Genomic DNA, 23,620 nt, shown 5'->3' on the forward strand with positions numbered 1-23,620 from the left:
ATTGTTCAAATCCAAGACCACTGGAATCTCCATTCTGTCTTTGGCTCTTCAATAACTCATCTAGTTGTGTTGAACTAATCTTGAATTTTTATTTATTCTCACTTGCAATAGTCAGATCATCTCTTAGAATTATCATTTGCCTCTCAAGTTCATGTTCATTACTCTAGGATTGTACTAAATCAATTCTCAACATATCATTCCCATGAACCAACCTACCACATTCTTCAAATTTGTTCTTCAAAGATATAGCAAGATTTTCTTACTTTTCCTTTCGATCTTCAATCTCCTTAGACATCCTCATAGTTATAGCTTGCATTTCATTTCTCATAACCATGTTCTCCTGACTCAGTTTCTGACACTGTTCCTTAAGTGCATCTTTCTCTTCATCATCCTTATTCTGCAAAAGTTCCTTCCTCCTAGCTTGAACAAATGACAACCTCTCTTGTAGGACAAGAATGAATTCCTGAGTAGAATTCAATTCATTTTGTAGCTTCAAGTTCTTCATCATTTCAACATCATAATCTTCAAGTGCCACCTCAAGTTTCTTTTCCAAACTTATATCCATGGATTTTGGATTCAGGATCTTCCTCAAGTTGTTAAACTTCCTCTGAGGTACAAAGGCTCTGATACCAATTGTTGGAATCCAATAACATTGAGAGGGGGAGTGAATTAGTGTTCTACCAAAATGATCAATTTTAACCTTATTAAAACATGCATACACCAACCGGTATACCGGTACATATAGAATTGAAAGAAATATAGCAACCAATAAGACAATCACATAAATGAGTACCATAACACACATAATTATACATGGAAAACCACAAAGAGGAAAAAAAATGGTGGGATTTATGACCCACAATATCAATCCACTGGCCATATGAAGAGATATTACAAAATATAGGAGCCTACACTTGCAGGAAGGATTACAGCCTAGAGCACACTGCTCAATCACAAAAGGAGCCTCACTGACTACATACAAATCCATACTACAATCTGGAGAAATGATTGAACTACAAAGATAACATCTTCTATGCCTGAATACAAGTCTAGTTAAGCTTTGTTTGTTTTAGTCTGAAACCCTAAACCCTTATCGGAATACGCCTTACATAAATAACCTCACATACATGATCTCTCTCATATATTTCTCATCTCCTTCACTATTTGCTTCCTAATGCATATTCATATTCTATATTATCATCTATCAAAATGATCTAACCAACTAACCTAGATATACCCTTTACAATTTATCATGCCTTATGTCGGCTTACAAAGATAATTACTATATAAATATACATGTCAGCTAGATAACATAAATACATGAATATCAAAAAAAAATTCTGATTCCGAATCCAAAAGATGTTAGCCTCCAATACCGATAACCTGATTCTAAACCATGTCGGCCTGCATTGCCAGTAACCAAATAATTCTATCCAACCTGTCGGTACCAGTGCCTGTGAAGTGTCTGTGAAGTACCTGTCAATACACAACTAACCCAAAATATGAACCCGAAATAAATTACCATGTTCGCATCAATGAAAACATAGTGAAACCAACCAATTGAGTGTCACTATATAAGAGCATTGTCAAACCAAACCGCATTTTATTCCATTGGATTATGATGGAAAATTAGATTCAGATAAATTATTAGATTGGATAACAAAGATGGAAAGTTATTTTGATTTTGAAAGTACTGCAAAAGATAAGAAGGTGAGATATGCTTTCACTAAGTTGAAAAGTCATGCATCACTTTGGTCAAAACATTTGCAGGTTGATAGATAAAGAAGAGGTAAAGAGAAGATCAAATCATGGGAGTGGATGGTTACAAAGTTGAAATCTAAGTTTATGCCAACTTATTATCAAGTGAATTTGTTCTGGAAGTTACAGAACTTGAAGTAGAAGGAATCAAGTGTGAAGGACTATACCGAGGCATTCTACATGTTGAATATCAAATCTAGGTATACTGATGATGAGGTTGAACAAGTTCCCAGATATTTGAATGGGTTGCGGATGTCTATACAAGATAAACTTAGTTTGATCAAGTTGCAAAGTGTTGAGGAAGCTTACCAATATGCCCTGAAAGAAGAAGAGAATTTGAACAAAATACATGAGTAGAAACAAAGAGGTAGAGGTGGATTGTTTTTCAGAGGAATATTTCAAGGAGGAAGAGGAACTTGTGCAGATCAGAACAAAGACAAGGAAGTAAGCAAGGATGGTAGTTCGTACTGGAAGGATGATAGAAATTTCTAGCAGAGAAGAGAATCTGATAGTTACCAGAATGAGGGTTATAGAAAAGATGATAGAAGAAATGATAAGAGAGTGTTTAGAGGAACTTACTTTAAATACGGAGGAGAAGGAGATCACACTTTTGAATGTAAGAAGGCAAAAAACACTAGAAGAACAACATTGGTAGAAGAAGACTCTATCGGATTAGCTAATAAACCGGAAGATGGATAACTATTGATGATGAGGAGAAATTTTTGTCACACCAGAGATGAAGAGGATCCCTTGTAGAGAAGGAATTTGTTCAAGACTAGATGTAAGGTATTTGGTAAGTGTTGTAAAGTCATTATTGATAGTGGTAGTTCAAACAATATTTTTTCAAAGGAGATGGTGAATAAGTTGAAGTTGGAAAGATTGAAACACCCTAATACTTATCAGATAGAATGGATTCATGATGATCATAAGATATTAGTAAGTGAGAAATGTCTGGTGAAATTGAAAATTGGAAATTACCATGATGAAGTTTTGTGTGATATCATGCCTATGGATATTTGCCACATCTTGTTGGGAAGACCTTAACAGTATGATAGATAGGCAATACATGATGGGAGAAAGAACATATAAACTATTATTGCAAATAGGATAAATCAAAACTTGTTACCCTTTGAAGAGCCCCTGAAGAGTGAAGTTTGTATGAATTCTAGAATTTGTTTGGTTGATGGGAGGAGATTCCTAGATGGAATGAGACATGAGAGTGTGTTTTGCCTTAGTTCCTAGGAAGACTAAGAATCTAGAGCTTGAGGAAGAACAACCAGAGGAGATAAAGGAGTTACTGATAGAGTATGTAGATGTCATTTCAGATAATGTACTTGATTGATTACCACTTATGAGGAGTATCATTCATTGCATGGACCTGATTCCCAGAGCTAGTTTGCCTAACAAAGAAGCACACCGGATGACACCGACAGAGAATGAAGAGTTGAATAGTCAAGTGCATGAATTGTTGAAAAAAGGTTGATCAAAGAAAGTTTGAGTCCTTGTGTAGTACCAGCCATGTTAGCACATAAGAAGAATGGAGAATGAAGGATGTGTACCAATTCTAGAGCAATAAACAAGATCACAGTGAAGTACTAGTTTCGTTTGCCTAGGATGGATGACATAATGGATTTCTCGAGTGGAGCCAAATACTACACAAAGATAGACTTGAAGAGTGGATATCATTAGATCAGAATCAAAGAAGGAGATGAGTGGAAGACAACATTCAAGATGAATGAAGGATTATATGAATGGTTGGTCATGCCTTTTGGGTTTACTAATGCACCAAATGCTTTCATGAGATTGATGAATGAGGTATTGAAGAAATTATTAGGTAAGTTTTTTATTGTGTATTTGGATGACATTCTGATTTTTAGTAAGACAAAAGAGGAGCATTTGTTCCATTTAAGATAAGTTTTGTAGAGATTGAGAGAAGAGAAGTTGTTGATAAATCTTAAGAAGTGTAGTTTTATGAAGGAAGAATCATTTTTTGGGGATTTGTAATGTCTTCAGATGGATTGAAGATGGACCCTGAGAAGGTAAGAGAAATTGTTGAATGGCCTACATTAGAAAGAACTAGAGAGAAAAGATCATTTTATGGACTATCTAGTTTCTAGTAGAAGTTTATTAGAAATTTCATCTCACTTCATAACCCTATGATTAAAACAATTAGAGGAGATAGGAAAGAATTGAAATGGACAACCAGAGAAAATAAGAGTTTTGAATTGTTGAAGCAGAAGGTGACTGAGCAACCTATGTTAGCTTTACTAAATTTTAGCAAGGTATTTCAAGTGGACTGTGATGCAAGTGGAAATGCAATTGGAGAAATGTTAAGTCAGGAAGGGAGAGTAGTAGCTTATTTTAGTGAAAATTCAAGTGATGCAAGAAGGAGATATTTAGTGTATGATTAGGAATTTTATGTTGTAGTTCAAACCTTGAAGAAGTGGATACATTACTAGTTGCCTAAGAAGTTTGTGCTATATACCGATCATCAAGCTTTGCAGTATTTGAATAGTCAGAGTAAGTTGAACCAAAGACACATGAGATGGGTAGAATTCTTGCAGAGTTACACCTATGTGTTAAATCATAGAAGTGGGAAGTCAAACAAATTTTTTGATGCATTGAGTAGAAGAAGAAATTTGCTGATAGAAATGAGAGTGACAGTGTTAGGATTTGAGGAGTTAAAGACCTTGTATGATGATGACCTGGATTTTGTAGAACCTTAGAAAGCATGTAGAGAATTGGTTATGGTAGATAGAAGTAAGTGGTTGGATTATTTCATTTAGGATGGGATTTTGTTCAGAGGAGTTCAGTTGTGTATACCTAAGAGTTATATTAAGGATAATTTGATAAAGGAGAAGCATAGTGGAGGATTAGGTGGACACTTTGGTGTTGACAAAATAGTAGCATTGGTGAGTGAACATTAATTTTGGCCCCAGATTCATAATGAGGTCAAAAAATTTGTGCAGAGCTTGCAACATCATAAAATTGTGACCTTGCAATTTTCAACCACATTTGGGCCTTCACATTGGTAAATCAAATCCTCAAGCCTGATTAAAGACTCGAGACTTGCTCAATCCTCAAAAACTGCACTTTCTCGCATCCCACACTGCCTAAACCATGCTTTCTATCCTAGATAAGGGAAGGGAAGGGGCATGGCACCCCTTTCCTTGCCCTATTTTGGGCCCCCTCTGCATTTATCTTGCATTGGGCTTTGCATTTGGAAACGGGAAAAGTTTCCCTATGTCGGCCTATGATGAAAAATTAGTTGATTAACCCTAATTGATGAATATATAAGATGCATTCCTCTCTCCTATTGGTATAACATAAGTTCAATAAGCATACATGACGTGGAAAATGGGATCCTAAGAAAATTCAAGCATTCAAGCATCCAAGCATTCCTTTCAAGCATTGAGCATTCTAAAGTCTCCTTTCAAGGCTAGGTGTTGCATTCAAGTCAAGGATTCAACCAATGAAGATGAGATCTCTCTTGGCATTCAAACAACTCCATCTATATTTCAATTGTACCCTCTTTAGGGGTGAATTTCATTTCAGTTATTTACTTTCGTTACTTGAAAGTATTTTTGATTATTTGGTTAATAACAAAACTGATGTTTGACCTAAAGGCAAACCCCCAATCCCAACAACATTTTCTCTCTTTTATGTGTGTAGGTTACAGGTGCACAGTTAAATTTGTAGATTTGGACTGCATTTTCAGAGGCAGAAAAACCCTTTTCTTGCGTGGATGTTTCGGAGGACCATGTGCACTTTCAACACGGTCCCAACAACTTTCGCTCAAATTTGCAGGGGAGCTTCATCTTAATATTTAATTGCTAATTCTAGGTGCATAGCTTCATCCCACATTTCTATCTTAACTTACAATCATTTCTTTTCGCTTTTACACTTAGTCTTAAATCACATAATTCAACCTATTGCATTCTAAAAGAGGGGTTACTTTTACTTTCCAGTTTCATTATCAATTCACTTAGCATTCAATCTCTTCCTATTGAGATTGGATCTAGTGAATTCTCCCCCCTCTTTTAAATGTAATGTGTGTGAAAAGGTTCAGGAGAATCTTTTGTGAAAATTTTCATTCTTTTTGAGGAGAGAAAATCTTTCCTCTTGATTTCTTCAACCATTACATTTTGGTGATCTTGATGTCTTACATGCTTGATATTTCAAATTATTGCATATTTTTCATTTACAAGTTTAATTTTCTTGCAAAATTACAAAACTTAGTGGTTCATTCAATCAAAACCCCAGTTTTCAAAAAATGGAATTGAACTTGTGTCTTGTAAAAATTGTTGTCTATTATTTTAGATCTAAAAATTGCATCGCTTGTCAAATTCAATTTCTTCATTGTCTTGTTCACTTTGCAAATTCAAATTTACAAAATTAAGTGGTTAGTTGTCAAAACCTTAATTTTGAAAAATCAACTTAAACTTGTGAAAAAATTGAATTCACATTTAATTTTCAGATTTAGGACTATTTTTCAGATTTGTCTTCTTGTTTAAAATTCAAATTTTCAATTTCCCTCCCTTTTCCAAAATTCAAAATTTTAAAATTCACTGGTTAGGTCCTAAAACCCTAATTTTCAAAATTAATTGGATTTTGTGTAAATTTCAATCAATTTCAATCAATTTTAGTTTCCTAAACATTATTCAAGGTGAAGTTATCCATTAGATTTGACATTTTTAAAATTTACCTTTCAATTTCTTATCTTTTTCAAAACCCTAATAGGGTCCTATTTTCAAATTTAAACCTTAATTTCGCCTATCTAAAATTTATGAAATCAACCAATTTCTGGGGGTTAGCTTTAAAATCATCATAACTTTAATCCCTGAAAATTTCCAAAAAATTTGGGAGGACCATGTGCACTTTCAACATGGTCCCTAGCTTTTTTCCCAAAATTTTGGGAGACTATTATGACTGGGTTTAATTGATTAAATCTAGAAAATTGGCTGATTTTTTAAATTTTTTCTCTCTCTAAAATAAAAAATACTTCCCAATTTCGACATCACAAAAAAATTGAAATTAAGTGGTTAATTATAATGTGCCCTAATTTTAATTCAAATTTTAGCAAATTTAATTTTGAAATTAAGTGGTATTCCATTGACCCTAATTTTAAATCTCAATTTCTTAAATTATTTTACAAATTGTGTCATTCTCCATTTCAAAAAAGTTCAAATTATGTAATCATAAATTCCTTGAATTTTTCATTACTCAATTTTGCAAACTTTGTTCCCAAAATTTAAAATTCAAATTCCAAATTCAAATTTTCCCTCTAGTGCATGAGTTTTACCACTTTCAAAATTGGATAATCAATTTGACAACTTTCAACAATGGATGTCCTCAAAATACCCTAATAGTGAAGCTCTTCCATTAATTGAAGGCCTAAAGTACATGATTCAAAGTGATAAGAATGGAATTGATATATTGTGTTGCAATGATCATATTGTTGATTCTAATGTCATGCCTATAAAGAGTTGTGCTAGAACTTAGGTTATTCACAACCATCTACACAAATCAATCATTCTATTCCTTTGACCACTCCTATGTCTAGCAATCCTACTTTCACTTTAAACATTATGCCTACATCAACTCAAAATGTCATACCTACAACCATTAGTCATGGGGACAATCCCTCTTCATCAATCAACCCTTCGTCCTTACCCATGCCTTCAATAATTATTCCTCTTGTCTCTCAACCAATCAATGTGATGCAAGGGGGGCATTCATCTAATCATTCTATCCCTCCTTTTAGTGTCCCTTTTCCTACTCAATCATCGCCTATGCCTACTTACCATAGTGTTCCTCTACCTTATTCTCAATCAATGCCTTCTTTCAACAACATCACACCACCTTCTCAATCAAACATGTCTAACATAAATTCTTCAACCGAAGCAACCATTAATAACCTTTCTCAAATTATATCATCATTACAACAACAAAGTGCTTCTATGAGTTGGTCTAAGTTTACTGTGCCCATATTTTATGTTGCGAGCCCACTTTCTCTTGATATTCTTAGAGTTGTCCCCCCTACACATGTTGAAGTACCTCAATTGTGTTGGCATTGAGTTGTCATTGATATCAACTGGTATTGCAGGTAGGCTACCGGTATAGGTATGTCATCCGGTATGAAGAAGAGTGTACCAGTATGGTGAAAGACAAATAAGGTATTGAGAAGATTGACATGAAGGCTTGTCAACCGGTATGGTGGAAGACAATTGTTTATTGAGACTATTGGTGAATTCACCAATATGAGGTGAGATGCATGTGTGTGTTAGCATGTTGAGTGATTACCAGTAGAGCGTAAACTGGTCTGGAGGTTGGTTGCTTGCTTATGATGAAGAGGCAGAATGTTAAAGTAATCACAAACCATAGGAGGTGAAGATGTGCTACTCGTGTAGTGTGCACTAGGTGTTAGTAGGAGGAGAAGTGTAATGCCCCTACCCTAGTCAGCCTTGTAAAACCCATTTGACCTTGGTTGACTTCCTATGTGGCATTCTTGAATGGTGGATTTACTATTATGTAATGTTGTAGATTAGACTATATAAATAATTGTGCATACCTATTATTGTTCTTTTGCATCGATTCTTGTGTAAATGTAGTTGTTTCCTAATTCTTGTTATAAATCTTGAGCTAATGCCTTCATTGAATATATATATATATATATATATATATGCTTGTGTGATTCATGGGTGCAGGAGATTGCAGGTACAACACCGTCTAGGGCGAGGTTCATCTCCTTTGATATTCGCAGGGTTGAGTATACCTCCTTCATCCTTAGAATTTGGATTTGGTGGTCATAAATCTCTTGTCTTGCCTTAGCCATGGTCAGGTGAGCGTCGTGTGTGGTCCGTAAGGTTTTCTTTTCATTTGGGTTGCGTGTCATGTGATTGGTGGACTTTCTCAGTTTGCATGCCTTGCGTGTGGTAAATGGAGTATGTTATCCTAAGTATTTAATTCAATTTAATGTGTGGATGTACGCATTAGTAATTTGGAAATTTAAAATAGGTAGTTTTCTTTTATATGATTAATCGTTAATTTAAGAAATTGCTTTATTTATATTTGTAGCAAGCTTAAGTATTTAAATTGAATTAATGTGTTCATTTACAAATTAGTAGTTGAGGAATTAAAATAAATAGGTTTCCTTCATGAGATTAGTCATTTATTAAAAAGATCACTTTATTATGTGTAGCGAGTTTAATTTAATAGTTAATTTTAAATAACGAATTTAATTAGGTTATGTGTTTTAAAAAAAAGGAGGATTTAAAGTCATTTGGAAATAGAAATAAATTAATCATTTTCACATTTTGGAAAAGAAGGTAAATTTTATTATTTAAAGGAAATTATTTTTTAACTTGTAAAGTTGATATAGTATAAAAGATTGATTTTTGGAAATTTAAATTAATCTAAATGCTTTACCCTGGTCAATAGTTTCGAAATATAATGTAGGCCTAAATTAATATTGAGAAATTAAAATTTAAAACTAAATAAGAAATAGAAGCATTTTAATTTTAATGAGAAAAGACGAGTTAGATTTATTGAGTAGTGGAAAAGAATGATTTCCATTTTCATTTCCTTTTATTTAAAAATAAATAAATGCTTAAATTCGAAATTGAAAATTAGGTCAAAAAAAAAGGGGGGTTCTCATTTAACCTAGTTTTTGAAAAATAATGGGGGGATCATTATTATTTTTGAAAGAAAAAAAGATGGATTTTTGGAGCAGCAGATTTGGGCTCATCATCAAAACTCTTCCCAGAATCCATTTGGAGGTAGGAATCTGTTCATCAGTTTGATCATAATGTTTTGTATTTTTCTTTCTTGCAATATTGGTTTTCAGATTTTCCATTGTTGTTTATGAGTAAATTTCATTGTGGAAAAATTGGAAAAGCTTGGCTTTTGTTGGATCTTTGTGTGGAAAATGGACTACAAATATTGTATGGATTTGGAGGTTATTAAACAATTTCCTCTATTATTTTGAAACCCTTAACATTCTGAAAAAGAAAAAAAAAAGAAGAGAAATAAATTTGTGACTGAAACAAATGGATAATGGGTGTTTTATGTATTTTTCTTGGCTGGTTTTCATTCATGCCTTTCTCAAAAAAAAAATTAGTTAAGTCGAAACTGAAAAACAACAAAAAAAAATTGTAACTATCAAAAAAAATGAGAAGAGAAAAAAAAATTTAATTGGGGGTTTCGGGGGGGGAAGCCGAAGCTCAACCCACCTCCTCCCCACTGCCATTCGGCTCCACATAGTGGCGGCCGAAGGGGCTGTGACATTGATGGTGGCCACAATAACCCCCGGCTCCACACAGTGGAGGCCGAAGGGGCTCCGATGCCGTGAAAGCCATAGCAACCTCCGGTACCACTGAGTGGGGGCCGAAGGGGTTGCGACCCCATGACGGCCGTAGTAACCCCCGACTCCACTGTGTGTGGAGTCTGAGGGGCTGCGCCCGTCGTGGTGGCCGTAGTTCCCTCCGGCTAGGGCATGACTAGGGTTTCGGCCGCCCTAAAAAAAAAAAAGGTATTATTTATTTTTGTTGCCATGTTTAAAATTTTAGTTTGATGTTAATTTAGTATTAAAAAAAAGAGATATATATTAATAAATATATATTATAAGTAATATATATTTGTTATTAAATTAAGTTTGGTTATGATTTATATTTTAGAAAGAAACTATATTAAAAAAAAAAAAAAAGGGGGAAATGTTGAATGGGGTTTTGATTATTTAAATTCCATTTTTATGTTATATTATTTAATTCGAGTATTAATTAATACTTGGAATTTTAGATAATTGAATTTTAGATAATCCATATAGTAACATGTGTTATTAATCATATATTGATTTTTTTATTTTTTTTGCCAAACTTTGATTTATGTATACAACATTAATATTTAGTGATTATTAATTGTGGATGAATGTGGATTTTAAATCAATGTTATATTTTAGATAATCCATATATTAATATATAATATTAATTATATGTGGCTTTTTGGTCCCTTTGTAACAAATTCTATCAGTGAATTAACCATTAGTGCTTAGATGTTAATTTTAATTGGTTAGATATAAATTGAGATACTTGTATACTTGCCTTATATATATGCAAGAGTTTGAGGAATCATTGGGGAACGTTTCCTTTTCATTTCAAATATTCTTTTTAAGGTATAATTTCTTTTGAATAGGGTATAATGGTGTTGCAAGAGAGGGGACTAGTGTAAAGCTCTAAACCAATATGTCAATGATGTTTTATCTAAGGATTAAATAACATACCTAGGCGAGTGATGCTGTCATTTATGTGAACTTGGTTGGATAACTTGTAGAGATGTATTCATTGGCCGAAGTGGTCATTGTATAGTGGTTGTGATTGCCTAAATGGCAAGGATGTATATGTCATGAAACTTATGTAATCTTAACTATATTAAATGCCAGAGGGGTCTTGCAGTTGAGCAGACCCGGAGATGTAGCCCTTTAGGGGTGAACTACGAGATCATACCTATGTTATGCAATGCTATAGTCTCTTTTATTTCATACTTTAAGTTATCATGTATGGTTGCTTTTCATAAGTGTATAATGAGAATTTAATGAAGCTAGATCAAGTGCATAAAATTAGTCATCTTGATAAATGTAGTAAACAGGTTCATAAAATATTGTAATTATGATTATGGAAAAATATTTTGTTAATGTTAATTAGTAGAAGTAATAGTGGAAAGGATCTCGCTAGGTTACCATTATTGTTTTAGCTTGATATAAGTTGGTAAATTGAATGAATGTTAATTGGGAAGCAAAGTTAGAATTAAAGTCGTAATTCCTAGATTGAAATCTAAAGGATGAACCTCTTATAGGTATTTACCTTTTAATCTTAGTAAATGAGTATTGCCATGTAGTTATATTTCACTATATCGGATGAATTTATTTAGTTATTTATGTTTTAATCTTAACAAATAATCTTTACCAAATTAATTTTATAAATGGGTGAACTCAACTAGCTTTCCATAATTATAACCCTAATAAATGAATTTCTTTATGATTGCTAAAATTGAACTGAAAAGGGAAGGATTCATATAGTTGTTTATATCTTAATCTTAGCAAATGTATCTCTTCATATTAACTTCATTTTAACTAAAATGGGTGACATACATTAAGTTAGTTAAATTCTATTCCTAATGGAAGAACGTCACTAGGTACTTATGTTTTAATCCTGAAAGAATGGATATCATCTTGCTAACTACATTTTAATAAAAAGGGATTAACTCATGTGGCCCTAATACATTTTCACCTTAATTAATTGAGCTCCATCTATTAGCATTATATAAACTTTAATGAAAGAACTCAATGGCTACTTACATTCCATCCTCCATAAAAGAACTACGACTCATTAGTTGGTTATGCTTGAATTCAAATGAAGGAACCTCACTCTATTAATGGTATTTTAATCCTTAATGATTGAATCTCACCTTATTAGCCATACTTTTAATTATAAAGGATGATATCAATTGTGGTTGGTTACCTTAAAACCCAAATGAATGAACTTCGTGATATTAGTCGCATTGAACCTTATGGGTGGCCTCTTAAATTAATTATGTTTTAAAGTGCATTGAGTAAATAACCTCGCGATGGCCTCCTATCCACCCAAAATAAATGAACACTTCCTAAAATTCTAAGATGTCAATTTATCGAACATATATATGTCCATGTTGTATGCATTATCTCGTAATTAAGATACCCAGCTTATTGGATCATTTGACGTGAGTTGAGTTAGGTGTAAAGTTATGTAATTGCGTTGGGAAACTCCTTAGGTTCGTTTAGCCTTCCACTGTGCTATCTAAGTTTTAGATAACTCTAATGTATCTTAATGTTGTGTCTAATTATTAACACTCTTAATATCACAAAAAAAAAAAAAAAGCTATACTCTATTTGAGTGTTCTTAACTTAAACCCTTTGGGGTTTCCTGCCAGGGCATTACAAGAAGGTCTCACCAGTAAAGGCTTGTACTGGTATGAGTTTCCTGAATGTTCAAGTGTAAACTGACCTTATATCGGTGAGCTTAGTGTATGAACGTTGTTATGCCATCTGGAGCTAAGGTGGAAAACATGCAAAGGTCGGTGAAGCCTCCATCAACATGGTTGTTGAAACAACTAGTCGACATTAATGAAATAGCCAAAAATCACAAGATGGTGACTGACTAATGCAAATCGAGGAAGAAAGAATGATAGAGAAATATTAGGGAGTAGTTAGCGCATGGATCAAAGCAAAGAAATTAGACTGGAAGATGACCTCAAGAAGGAAATAGCTGGATTGTAAATGAGTCGACAGATTTCAAGGCAGAAAATCATGGACGAGATTGCTATCTTTAGCAAATATGCAGTGGATAATGGAAAACACATACAGATGCATTCCTCAAGTATAGGCAATCGATCCAAGGAAGATTGGATCAGATCTCATGCATATTTTGTCAGGTGAAGGAAACCCTAACCGCTCTAAGTTTTAATTGATTCTTGGTAGGAAAGATCAAGTTTAAATATGATGACTTGAGACTATGATTGCTGCTGCTGCAGAGTGAAGACAAGTATGAAATTGTTGTCTAAGAGCTAAAGAGATAAACACTTGAAGTGTTTGAGTGAAGAATTGATTGATAAGGAGAAGAAAAGTAAACCGGTGTAAGGAACAACCAATGGAGTGTGCATTGAACATGGAGGTGACAAACCTTCAGAAGTTGTGCCTGATTAAGAGTGATCAAGTGTGAGTTGAAAATGAAGAGATATTGTGATAGGGAATTTTGAAAAGTGATCAGCAAAGTCAAGTTGCAGAATGGGTGGAGAGAATATAGACCGATAAAGCAGAAACCGACAGAGGAGAATATTGTAAGGTTGCAAAACTTCATTTGCAATAGTGATTTCATTTGTATAACTGAATTTTATATTGTTTTCACTAAGTTGTAGCTTAGTGCAGGGGTTGTAGCTCTTTTAGATTGTAGCCTATAAATTTTGCAGGGGTTGGTGCTCCTTTGAGTTGGTGCTTATAAATTAGGGGTTGGTTCTCCTTGGGTTGGTGCCCTAAATATTGTAATCAAAGATTCATTGTGAGGTTGGATTGGAATAGAAGATCTCTAGTAGCTATTCTCACCGAGATTTTTCCCACATTGAGTTTTCCTCGTATATATCTAGTGTTGTGTGATGTATTCTTTTGCATGTGTTATGTTAATGTTTTAGCAAGTCCTTTCACACACTCTGCTTGCATTGTTTAAGTTGCCAATTAGTACTCACTTTGTTTTATATATTACCGGTATCTCCTTGTTGAAGGAAAAGAATTTAAATCACTAATTCACCAACCTCTTAGTGATCCATTATGTCCAACAATTGGTATCAGAGCATAGGCACCCTATTTAGTCAAAAACATTCTCTAGCTTGGGTAGATCCTGTCAAGTGTTCACAATGGCAAGAAATGAATCCACCTCCTCAAAAGCTCCTATGTTTGATGGTGTCAACTATGCCTTTTGGAGTAGAAGAATGGAAACCTATTTGTCCTCTCTATGTTGTGATGTATGGATGTCGGTTGTGAATGGGTATATAGTCCCTAATAATCCCCCTACTCATCCAAATGCTAAGAGGGAATATGAGAATAATACTAAAGCAAAGAATGCCATTCTTAGTGGATTGTCTGATAATGAGTTTGTCAAAGTTATGCACTTCTCTTCTACCAAGGAAACTTGGGACAAGTTGCAGAAGATATTTGAAGGCAATGCTAAGGTCAAGGAAGCCAAGTTGCAGACATTGAGAGAACAACTTGAGGATTTGAATATGAGAGATGAAGAGAAGATTGTTGATTATCTCCAGAGGGTTGACAAAACAACAAACACCATTAGAGGGCTTGGAGAAGAAATAAAAGATGAGGTGGCAGTGAAGAAAGTACTTAGATATCTTACATCTAAGTATGATACACTAGTCTCAACAATAGAAGACACAAAAGATCTGAAAGTCTTTACAATGGATGAGTTGTATGGCTCCCTAACTGCTTATGAGATGAGGACTACTGGTACTGATGTTGTGAAGAAAGAAGCTGCATTCAAGACATCAAGAAAAGGGAAAAAAGAATCTTCTCATGATGTAATCGGTGAAGACTCTGATGACATCATGGCAAACTTTGTCAGAAGATTCAAGACTGGTTCAGGCAAATACAAAGGCAAGCTGCCTTTGAAATGTCTCAATTGTGGAAAGATTGGATATTTTTCTACTAAATGTTCTTATGATGATAAGAATAAAGATGATCAATCAAGTGGTAGCAAATCATATAGTAAGGATAGGAAGAAGAATGTCTACCAGCATGGTAGAAGAGGCTACCGAAAGCAGAGAAGTCTTTACACTCATGAAAATGATACCATAGATGAGGAAAGTGCCTTAGAAGACTGCTACAATGGAGATGAAGTCAAAGAAAACCTTTTCATGGCTCAAGAGGTTCTAGTTCCTGAAGAAGTAGAAGAGGAAGAGAAAGAAGGAGAAGTTGACCTTGAAGTAGAACTCATTAGTGCCTTAGATGAGCTAAAGAAAACAAGAAGAGATTCGAAGAAGGTAAAAAGGGTTTCAGCTAAAGAATAAGAGTTGTTGGAACAATCTCTTGAAGAGTCCAAGAAAACTATTGCAGATTTAAAAATCCAGCTAGAAGAGGCCAAGAGGATGTGTGAAGTCACAAGTACCGGTCTGAGTGAAAAAGAAAAGGAACATTAGAATTTGGAAGCAAAAATAGTGAAACTCCAGAAGGACTTAGAGAAAAGTCGGGAAGAAATAAAAGTGAGAAGAAAATATGAAGGCAACACTGAAGCCCTAGACAAGATGCTAAGAAAATAGAAGCAATCCAACAATACCGGTGGCTTAGGTTTTCAAGAAGGTCAAATTTCAAATAGGAAAGATACATCTGATAAGGAAATACAATTCACTTCTTCAAATGTAGGTGAAGAGAAGAAGACATTTACGGTAAGAAAGGATACCGACAAGAAGACATATGCAGATGCTGCTAGAAACCGCCACACAAATCGGTATACTCAATCAATGAACCGGAGACCATACTCAATGCACTGACATGCAGATCCAAGGAGAAATGAAAGTATTGATCATGAAGGATTAACAAGAATTAGTGGAATGAAAGGAAGACCCCTAGTGAGGAATCCATTTGCAGGTTCAAGACAACCTAACCGATATGTTCCAAATTTTCATGGTTATTGTCACTGGTGTAGTAAGTTTGGTCATAGAATGCTAGATTGTAGGAAAATGAATGTCAACCCTAGTTTTGAGAGTAGAAACTCATTTTCTACATTACAAAGTACAAATGTCACAAGTTATAACTGCAATGATTCTGGTCACAAGAGTTATGAATGTACGAGTAACATGCAAATGTCCTCCACGAATGCATCAAATACATATTATAGTGCTAATATGAGATGTTATAAGTGTCAAAATTTTGGTCACATAGCAAGGTATTGTAAGATGAGGACCAACACGAAAAATAAAATAGTATTGGATGAGAAGTTATAAATAGAACCCGAACACAAGGTGACAAAAGAGGGAAAGAAAGAAGAGAAACCGGTTTGGGTAGAGAAGGAGAAAAATAAGACATAGTCCAGCCTGATTGTGAAGGCTTCTCTACATGTTGAAAGGAGGAATTTATGGGTAGTTGATAGTGGTTGCTCAAATCACATGACTGGAGACAAGAAAAAGTTCATCAAGCTTGATGATTGGAATGGTGGTTCAATCCTATTTGGAGACAATTCCTCCATCAAGAACAAAGGTAGAGGTACATTGAATATTGATGGCAAGCTCAAGGCTCATGATGTGTACTATGTTAAAGGACTGAAGCATAACCTTATGAGTGTAATTCATATGTGTGACAAAGGGTACAAGTTCTCATTTGAATCTACTAGGTGTCAGATAATAAAATAGAGTACTATTCAGGTTGTAGCAAAAGGAAAGAGAAGTGGGTAGATGCCATGGATGAAGAATTGAGACAAATTGAGAAAAATCAGACTTGGGAACCTATTCCTAGACCAATAGACAAGAATGTCATAGGTACCAAATGGTTCTACTAGAACAAGATGAATGAAGAAGGTAAGATAGTATGGCATAAAGAAAGGTTAGTTTGCAAAGGGTATACTCAAGTGGAAGGTATTGATTTTGAAGAAACCTTTGCACCGGTTGCTAGGTTAGAGGCAATAAGAATGTTTTTAGCCTTCTTAGCCTACAAGGGATATAAAGTATATCAGATGGATGTAAAATCTGCTTTTCTCAATGGCAATCTTGAAGAAGAGTTGTATATGGAACAGCTGAAAGGGTACTTGTTGCATGACGATGAGAGTTTTGTATGCCAGTTGAAGAAAGCCATGTATGGTTTGAAGTAGGCTCCCAAAGAATGGTATTCCCAATTAGACAAATACTTGAAGGAGAAAGGATTCCAAAAAGGGAATGCAGACACCAACATGTATGTCAAGGTAAATGGAGATCACATGATTATAGTTGCTGTATATGTGGATGATATTATCTTTGGTGGAGACAAGGGCATCATGTGCAAAGAATTTGCAGATCAGATGAAGACAGAGTCTGAGATGTCCATGCCGGGAGAGTTGTCCTATTTTCTAGGATTGGAGATCTTACAGAAGGAGAAAGGAATTTTCATCTCCCAAACCAAGTATGTGAAAGACATGCGGAAGAAATTAACAAACCGGTAAGTACTCCCATCGTTACTGGTTGTAAGTTGAGAAAACTAGACAAACCACTGGAAGTTGAGAAAACATTGTATATGTCTATGATCGGTAGTCTATTGTATTCAATAGCATCTAGACTGGATATTATACAATTTGTTTGCATGGTAGCAAGATTCCAAGCTTCTCGTAAACAGTCTCACTTAAATATATAGTCAGAAGAATCTTTAGGTATCTGGAAGGAACTATCAACTATTGTTTATGGTATCCAAAGAAAGGAGACTTCTTTTTGCCGGCTTATACTGATGCAGATTGGGCAGGAAGTATTGATGACTGAAAAAGTACAAGTGGAGGTGCTTTCTACTTAGGTGACTGGTTAGTATCATGGCATAGTAAGAAGCAAGATTTAGTGTCACTATCTACTGCAGAGGTAGAGTACATAGCAGCTGCTACATGTTGTTCACATGTTTTATGGATGAAGAAGACACTGAAAGATGTACAGGTGGAGATACCAAAACCTATTTCAATGTGGTATGATAACTCAAGTGCAATCAACATCTCCAAGAATCTAGTAATGCACTCAAGAACAAAACACATTGCAATCAAGTATCACTTCTTGAGGAAGAAGGCAACAGACAAGGAGGTCATAGTAGAATATGTTCCCACTGGTGAGAAAATTGTTGACATATTTACCAAGCCACTTCCGTTAGGTCCATTTGAGTACTTGAGACAAAAAATGGGCACTGTCCCACCATCTGGTAGCACTTAAATGCATAAGAGAATGCATCATTCAAGGGGAGTCAACCATTGCTACTAACTTATGACTCTTGAATCATGAAGCATGGACACAGGGGGATAGTGTGTCTTAACCGGATGTAGTCAAGGTAGAGATTATTCGTGTCAGACTAAGGTTCCCTTTTCCATTGTTGTCTAAGGGGGAGAGAAACCATAAAAGAAAATGTTGACATCAATGCCAAAGGGCGATATTGTTGGCATTGAGTTGTCATTGATGTCAACTAGTATTGAAACCAAGCTATCGGTGTAGGTATGTCATCCAGTATGAAGAAGAGTGTATCGGTATGGTGAAAGACAAATAAGGTATTGAGAAGATTAACATGAAGGCTTGTCAACCAGTATGGTGGAAGACAAGTAGTTATTGAGAATATTGGTGACTTCACCGATATGAGGTGAGATGCATGTGTGTGTTAGCATGTTGAGTGATAACCGGTAGAGAATAAACTAGTCTGGAGGTTGTTTTTTTGCTTATGATGAAGAGGAAGAATGTTAAAGTAATCACAAACCACTAGAGATGAAGATGGGCTACCGGTGTAGTGTGCACTACCAGTTAGTAGGAGGAGAAGGTCTCATCGGTAAAGGATTGTACCAGTATAATTTTTTTGAGTGTTCAATTGTAAACGAACCTTGTGTTGATGAACTAAGTGTATGACCATTGTGATGCCATTTAGAGCTGAGGTGGAAAACATGCAAAGGTCAATGAAGCCTCCATCAACATGGTTGTTGAAACAGTGAGTCGACATTAATGAAACAACTGATTGATGTGGCTCAAGGAAGGAAGAATGACAGAGAAAGATCAGAGAGTAGTTGGCACCTGGATCGAAGAAAAGAAATCAGACTGGAAGATGACCTCAAGAAAGAAACAATTGGACTGTAAATGACTCAACATATTTCAAGGGAAAAAATCATGGATGAGATTGCTATACTTAGCAAATATGTATTGGATAATGGAAAACACGTAAAGATGCATTCCTTGAGTACAGGTGATCAATCCAAGGCAGATTGGATCGGATCTCATGTAGATTTTATCAGGTGAAGAAAACCCTAACCACTCTAAGTTTGAATTGATTCTTGGTGAGAAAGCTCAAGTTTAAATATGATGACTTGAGACTATGATTGCTGCTACTGGAGAGTGAGGAAAGTGTGAAATTTTTGTCTAAGAGACAAATAGATAAACACCTAAAGTGTTTATGAGCGAAGAACTGATTGATAAGGAGAAACAAAGTAAACTGATGTAAGGAACAACTGGTGGAGTCTACATTGAACACAGAGGTGACAAATCGACAGAAGATGTGCCTGATTAAGAGTGATCAAGTGTGAGTTGAAAAGAAGATGCATTATGATAGGGGATCTAGAAAAGAGATCAGCAAAGTCAAGTTGTAGAGTGGGTGGAGAGAATACAAATCGATAAGGCTGAAACTGACAGAGGAGAATATTGTAAGGTTGAAAAACTTCATTTGTAGTAGTGATTTCATTTGTATAACTGAGTTTTATATTATTTTCACTAACTTGTATCTTAGTGCAGGAGTTGTAGCTCCTTTAGGATGTAGCCTATGAATTGTGCAGGGGTTGGTGCTCCTTAAGTTGGTGCCCTAAATATTGTAATCAGAGATTCATTGTGAGGTTGGATTGGAGCAAAAGATCTCCAGCAACTATTCTCACCAAGGTATTTGCCACATTGGGTTATCCTCATATATATCTGGTGTTGTGTGATGTATTATTGTGCATGTGTTATGTTAATGTTTTAGCAAGTCCTTTCACACACTCTACTTGCATTGTTTAAGTTATTGGTTAGCACTCAGTTTGTTTTATATATTACTGGTATCTCCTTGTTGAAGGAAAAGAGTTTAAATCACTGATTCACCCCCTCTTAGTGATCCATTGTGTCCAACAAATTGGAACTCTATAATGGAAAAGGTAATCCTTTAACACATGTCAAAACATTTCACAACTTGTGTATTGACTTTGCTTATGATCAAAGATTGCTTGCAAAATTATTTACTAGAACATTGAGAGATAAGGCTTTACAATGGTATTTTTCTTTGCCTTCCTATTCTATTACTTCTTTTTGACAATTAGCAAATGCTTTTATTCAACAATTTCAAAACAACATAGGTCCTAAAATCACTTTGACTGATTTAATGCATTGTAAACAAGGTGTTAAAGAAAAAGTGACTTATTTCATTGGTAGATATAAGCATTTGTGCTCTCAAATTTCTTTTCAAGAGCCTGATAATGATATTAAAAGAATTTTTATTTCTAATTTGCAAAAAGACATTAGAGACAAACTTCGCCTTTTTGAGTTTACTTCCTTTTTGCAGTTGTACACAACACTTCACAATTATCAACTGACTATGAGTCAACTAGAGTAATCCACTCCTATGTCTCTGAGTGATAAGGGTGACAGTGCTCAACAATCATTTGTGAAGTTCAAACCAAGCAAAGGATTCATCAAATTCAATGATAAATGTATACACCTAAAAATGGTCTGAAGATAATTAATTAAATAAGGAATTATTTAATTAATCCCCCTTCCTAATTTAATTGAATTCATTAGCAATTTGATTAAATCCCTTTCATCTACTTATTAATAAATCTAAAGATTTATTTAATAAGTTCATTTCAATAGTCCTCTTTGATTAATTAATCCAAATCAATTAATCCTCCCCCCATTTAATTCATTCCTTCTACTCCCCTAATTAATTAAAATAAATAAATTTATAAGTTGTTGAAAGTTAATTAGCCTTTTCCTATTATTTGAATTTTTAAATTTAAATTACCCACATGCCTCTTAAATTCTAACCACCTAACCTAGCCATCCCTTAACCTAACCCGTTTCACCTAACCTTGGTTTTAACTAACCCTATCCTATCTTGCACATCCTAACCTCCTTATTCTAACCTCCTATGGTGTGGATATTCTTCCCTCACTAGTACATTCAGAGCTGATTTCCAATGGCCCTTTGTCGGATTTCCCATGAATTTTTGTCAGAGTGTCGACAAAATCAACCGTCAAAAACTTGGCATCGGATTGGTCGATGATGCCATGCCCATCGAAAATACGACAATCCAATGGACTCTGTCGACGGTCAAAGTCCGTCGATTACATCGTCAGTCAAAAGCTTGGTATTCGTCCTAATTCTGATGATGATCATTTTTATCAAAAAATAATAATTATTATCGATGAGACCCAGCGATGTCTCATCGATATAAAAGAGCCATTGAAGGAAGGAAATGCTGATGAATTCTAGAAAGGACTCACCAAAGATAATAACTTCATTGACAAAAGATATCGAAGAAGGTACAGAGGTTCTTCATCGACAAGAAAAGTTCTCGAGGAAATAATACTATCGATGCAACATAAAAAGGACCCACCAAAAGGAGCATTTTCATCGAAAGAATAATATCGATCCGAATTTAAAAGGTATCAATGAGACCCAATGATGTCTCATCGATATAAAAGAGCCATCAAAGGAAGGAAACGCCGATGAATTCCAAAAAAGACTCACCGAAGATAATAACTTCATTGACAAAAGATATCGAAGAAAGCAGAGAGGGTCTTCATCGATGAGAAAAGCTCTCGAGGAAATAATACTATTGGTGCAACATAAAAAGGGCCCACCAAAAGGACCGTTTTCATCGAAAGAAAAATATCGATCTGAATTCAAAAGGTATCAATGAGGCCCAGCAATGTCTCATTAATATAAAAGAGCCATCAAAGGAAGGAAATGTCGATGAATTCCAGAAAGGACTCACCGAAGATAATAACTTCATTGACAAAACATATCAAAGAAAGCAAAGAGGGTCTTCATCGATGGGAAAAGTTCTTGAGGAAATAATACTATCGGTGCAACATAAAAAGGACCCACCGAAAGGAGCGTTTTCATTGAAAGAATAATATCGATCAAAAAAAAGGAAGCTACATCGATAAAAGATATCGATGAGGATATAGGTTTCGAGGAGGTTAAAAGGCATGTTCTTGATATGCTTGGTTTTGCCAATGTAACTTTATTGGTGAAGAACAATAAGGGAAAATAAAGGAGAGCTTGGGTGAGATAATAGACTCATTCATCGAGGGGGCATAGTGATATCGATGAAAGAAGTATTTCGATGGAAAAATAAAGGAGGACACCGAAGCCCAAGGTTTCTTCGACATAAGACCCGATGGATATTAGATATGTTTCGATGAGGAGACAACCATACTGACCAAACCTACAGTATTTTGATGAAGGGAAAAAATACTTGATCGAGGTAATATTCGAAACAAAAGTATTGTCGATAGAAACAAAGAGATCAATGGACTAAAGAAATAAATGATCGAAAGACATCCTCATCGAAATGATTATTGATTTCCACAAAAATTAGAAACAAATCCCATGGAAGGTCACATCACCATTAAATTTGAATGTGTGCCCAAGTGACCGTTGTCCAAACTGCAATTACTAACTGATTAAATATGTTATAACTAGTAGATCAACATCAAAGGACACAACATTAAGGAATTCACAGGCGATGAACTGAAAGCAGGAATTGGGCAAATTTACAAATAAAGCTTAGTAATTCCAAGTAAGTCATTTGCACACAGACCTCTTTTTTAAAATTCAAATGGAATCATCATCTAAAACTAATAAGACCAGAAAGGGAAAAGAACCTATCTTAGCAAAAGAAAAACCTAAAAGATAGAAAAGGGAAGGCCATTCTTTGGCCTAGGGCCTGATTGACTAGTGGCCATCATCCAATTTGAGGTTCAAGAAGATTAGAGCTGATGAGGAAGGCCTGGAGGACTGGTTTGAGGATCTTGGAGACATATGGATAGAATTGAGAGGGTATGAATTATTCATATATGGGTACAATAGAAGAGTTTCCCCTCAACCTATCAATATTTTATGGTGATTGAACTTAGGAAGGTTAGTTGTGGCTAATGTATTCATGAATGTGGAGCTCATGAAGGCATTGGCAAACAATTATGACCCTAAACCAAGACCATATATAACTACATGGGTGAGCCAATTCTTGCAATCACAAAGGAGGCTATTGACACCGTGTTCGAGTTGGATTGGGAATTTGAAGAATTGATTGACCTCAAGAAGTTAACAAGTGAATATTTTAACCTAGAGCACATTTACAAAATGTGGAGACTCCCTATACATAGACCTAGGAATGCAGGGTCCTTAGTGCCACTAGGTCAGGAGGACAAAGCTCCCTATGATGTCAATTCTTTCCATCCATATTTCAAGTATACCTATTACTGCATTGCCCAAGTGGTAGGGATAAAAGCCCATCCTTTGATGGATATTGTAGCCATGGTCATTTGTGCCAATTTGTAGTCTAAGGACCCCCGCTTCTTTGATTTTTCTACTTATTTGGTTGAGGTTT

The sequence above is a fragment of the Cryptomeria japonica genome, chromosome 5 (assembly GCF_030272615.1).
Source record: "Cryptomeria japonica chromosome 5, Sugi_1.0, whole genome shotgun sequence".
NCBI classification, from domain to species: Eukaryota; Viridiplantae; Streptophyta; class Pinopsida; order Cupressales; family Cupressaceae; genus Cryptomeria; species Cryptomeria japonica.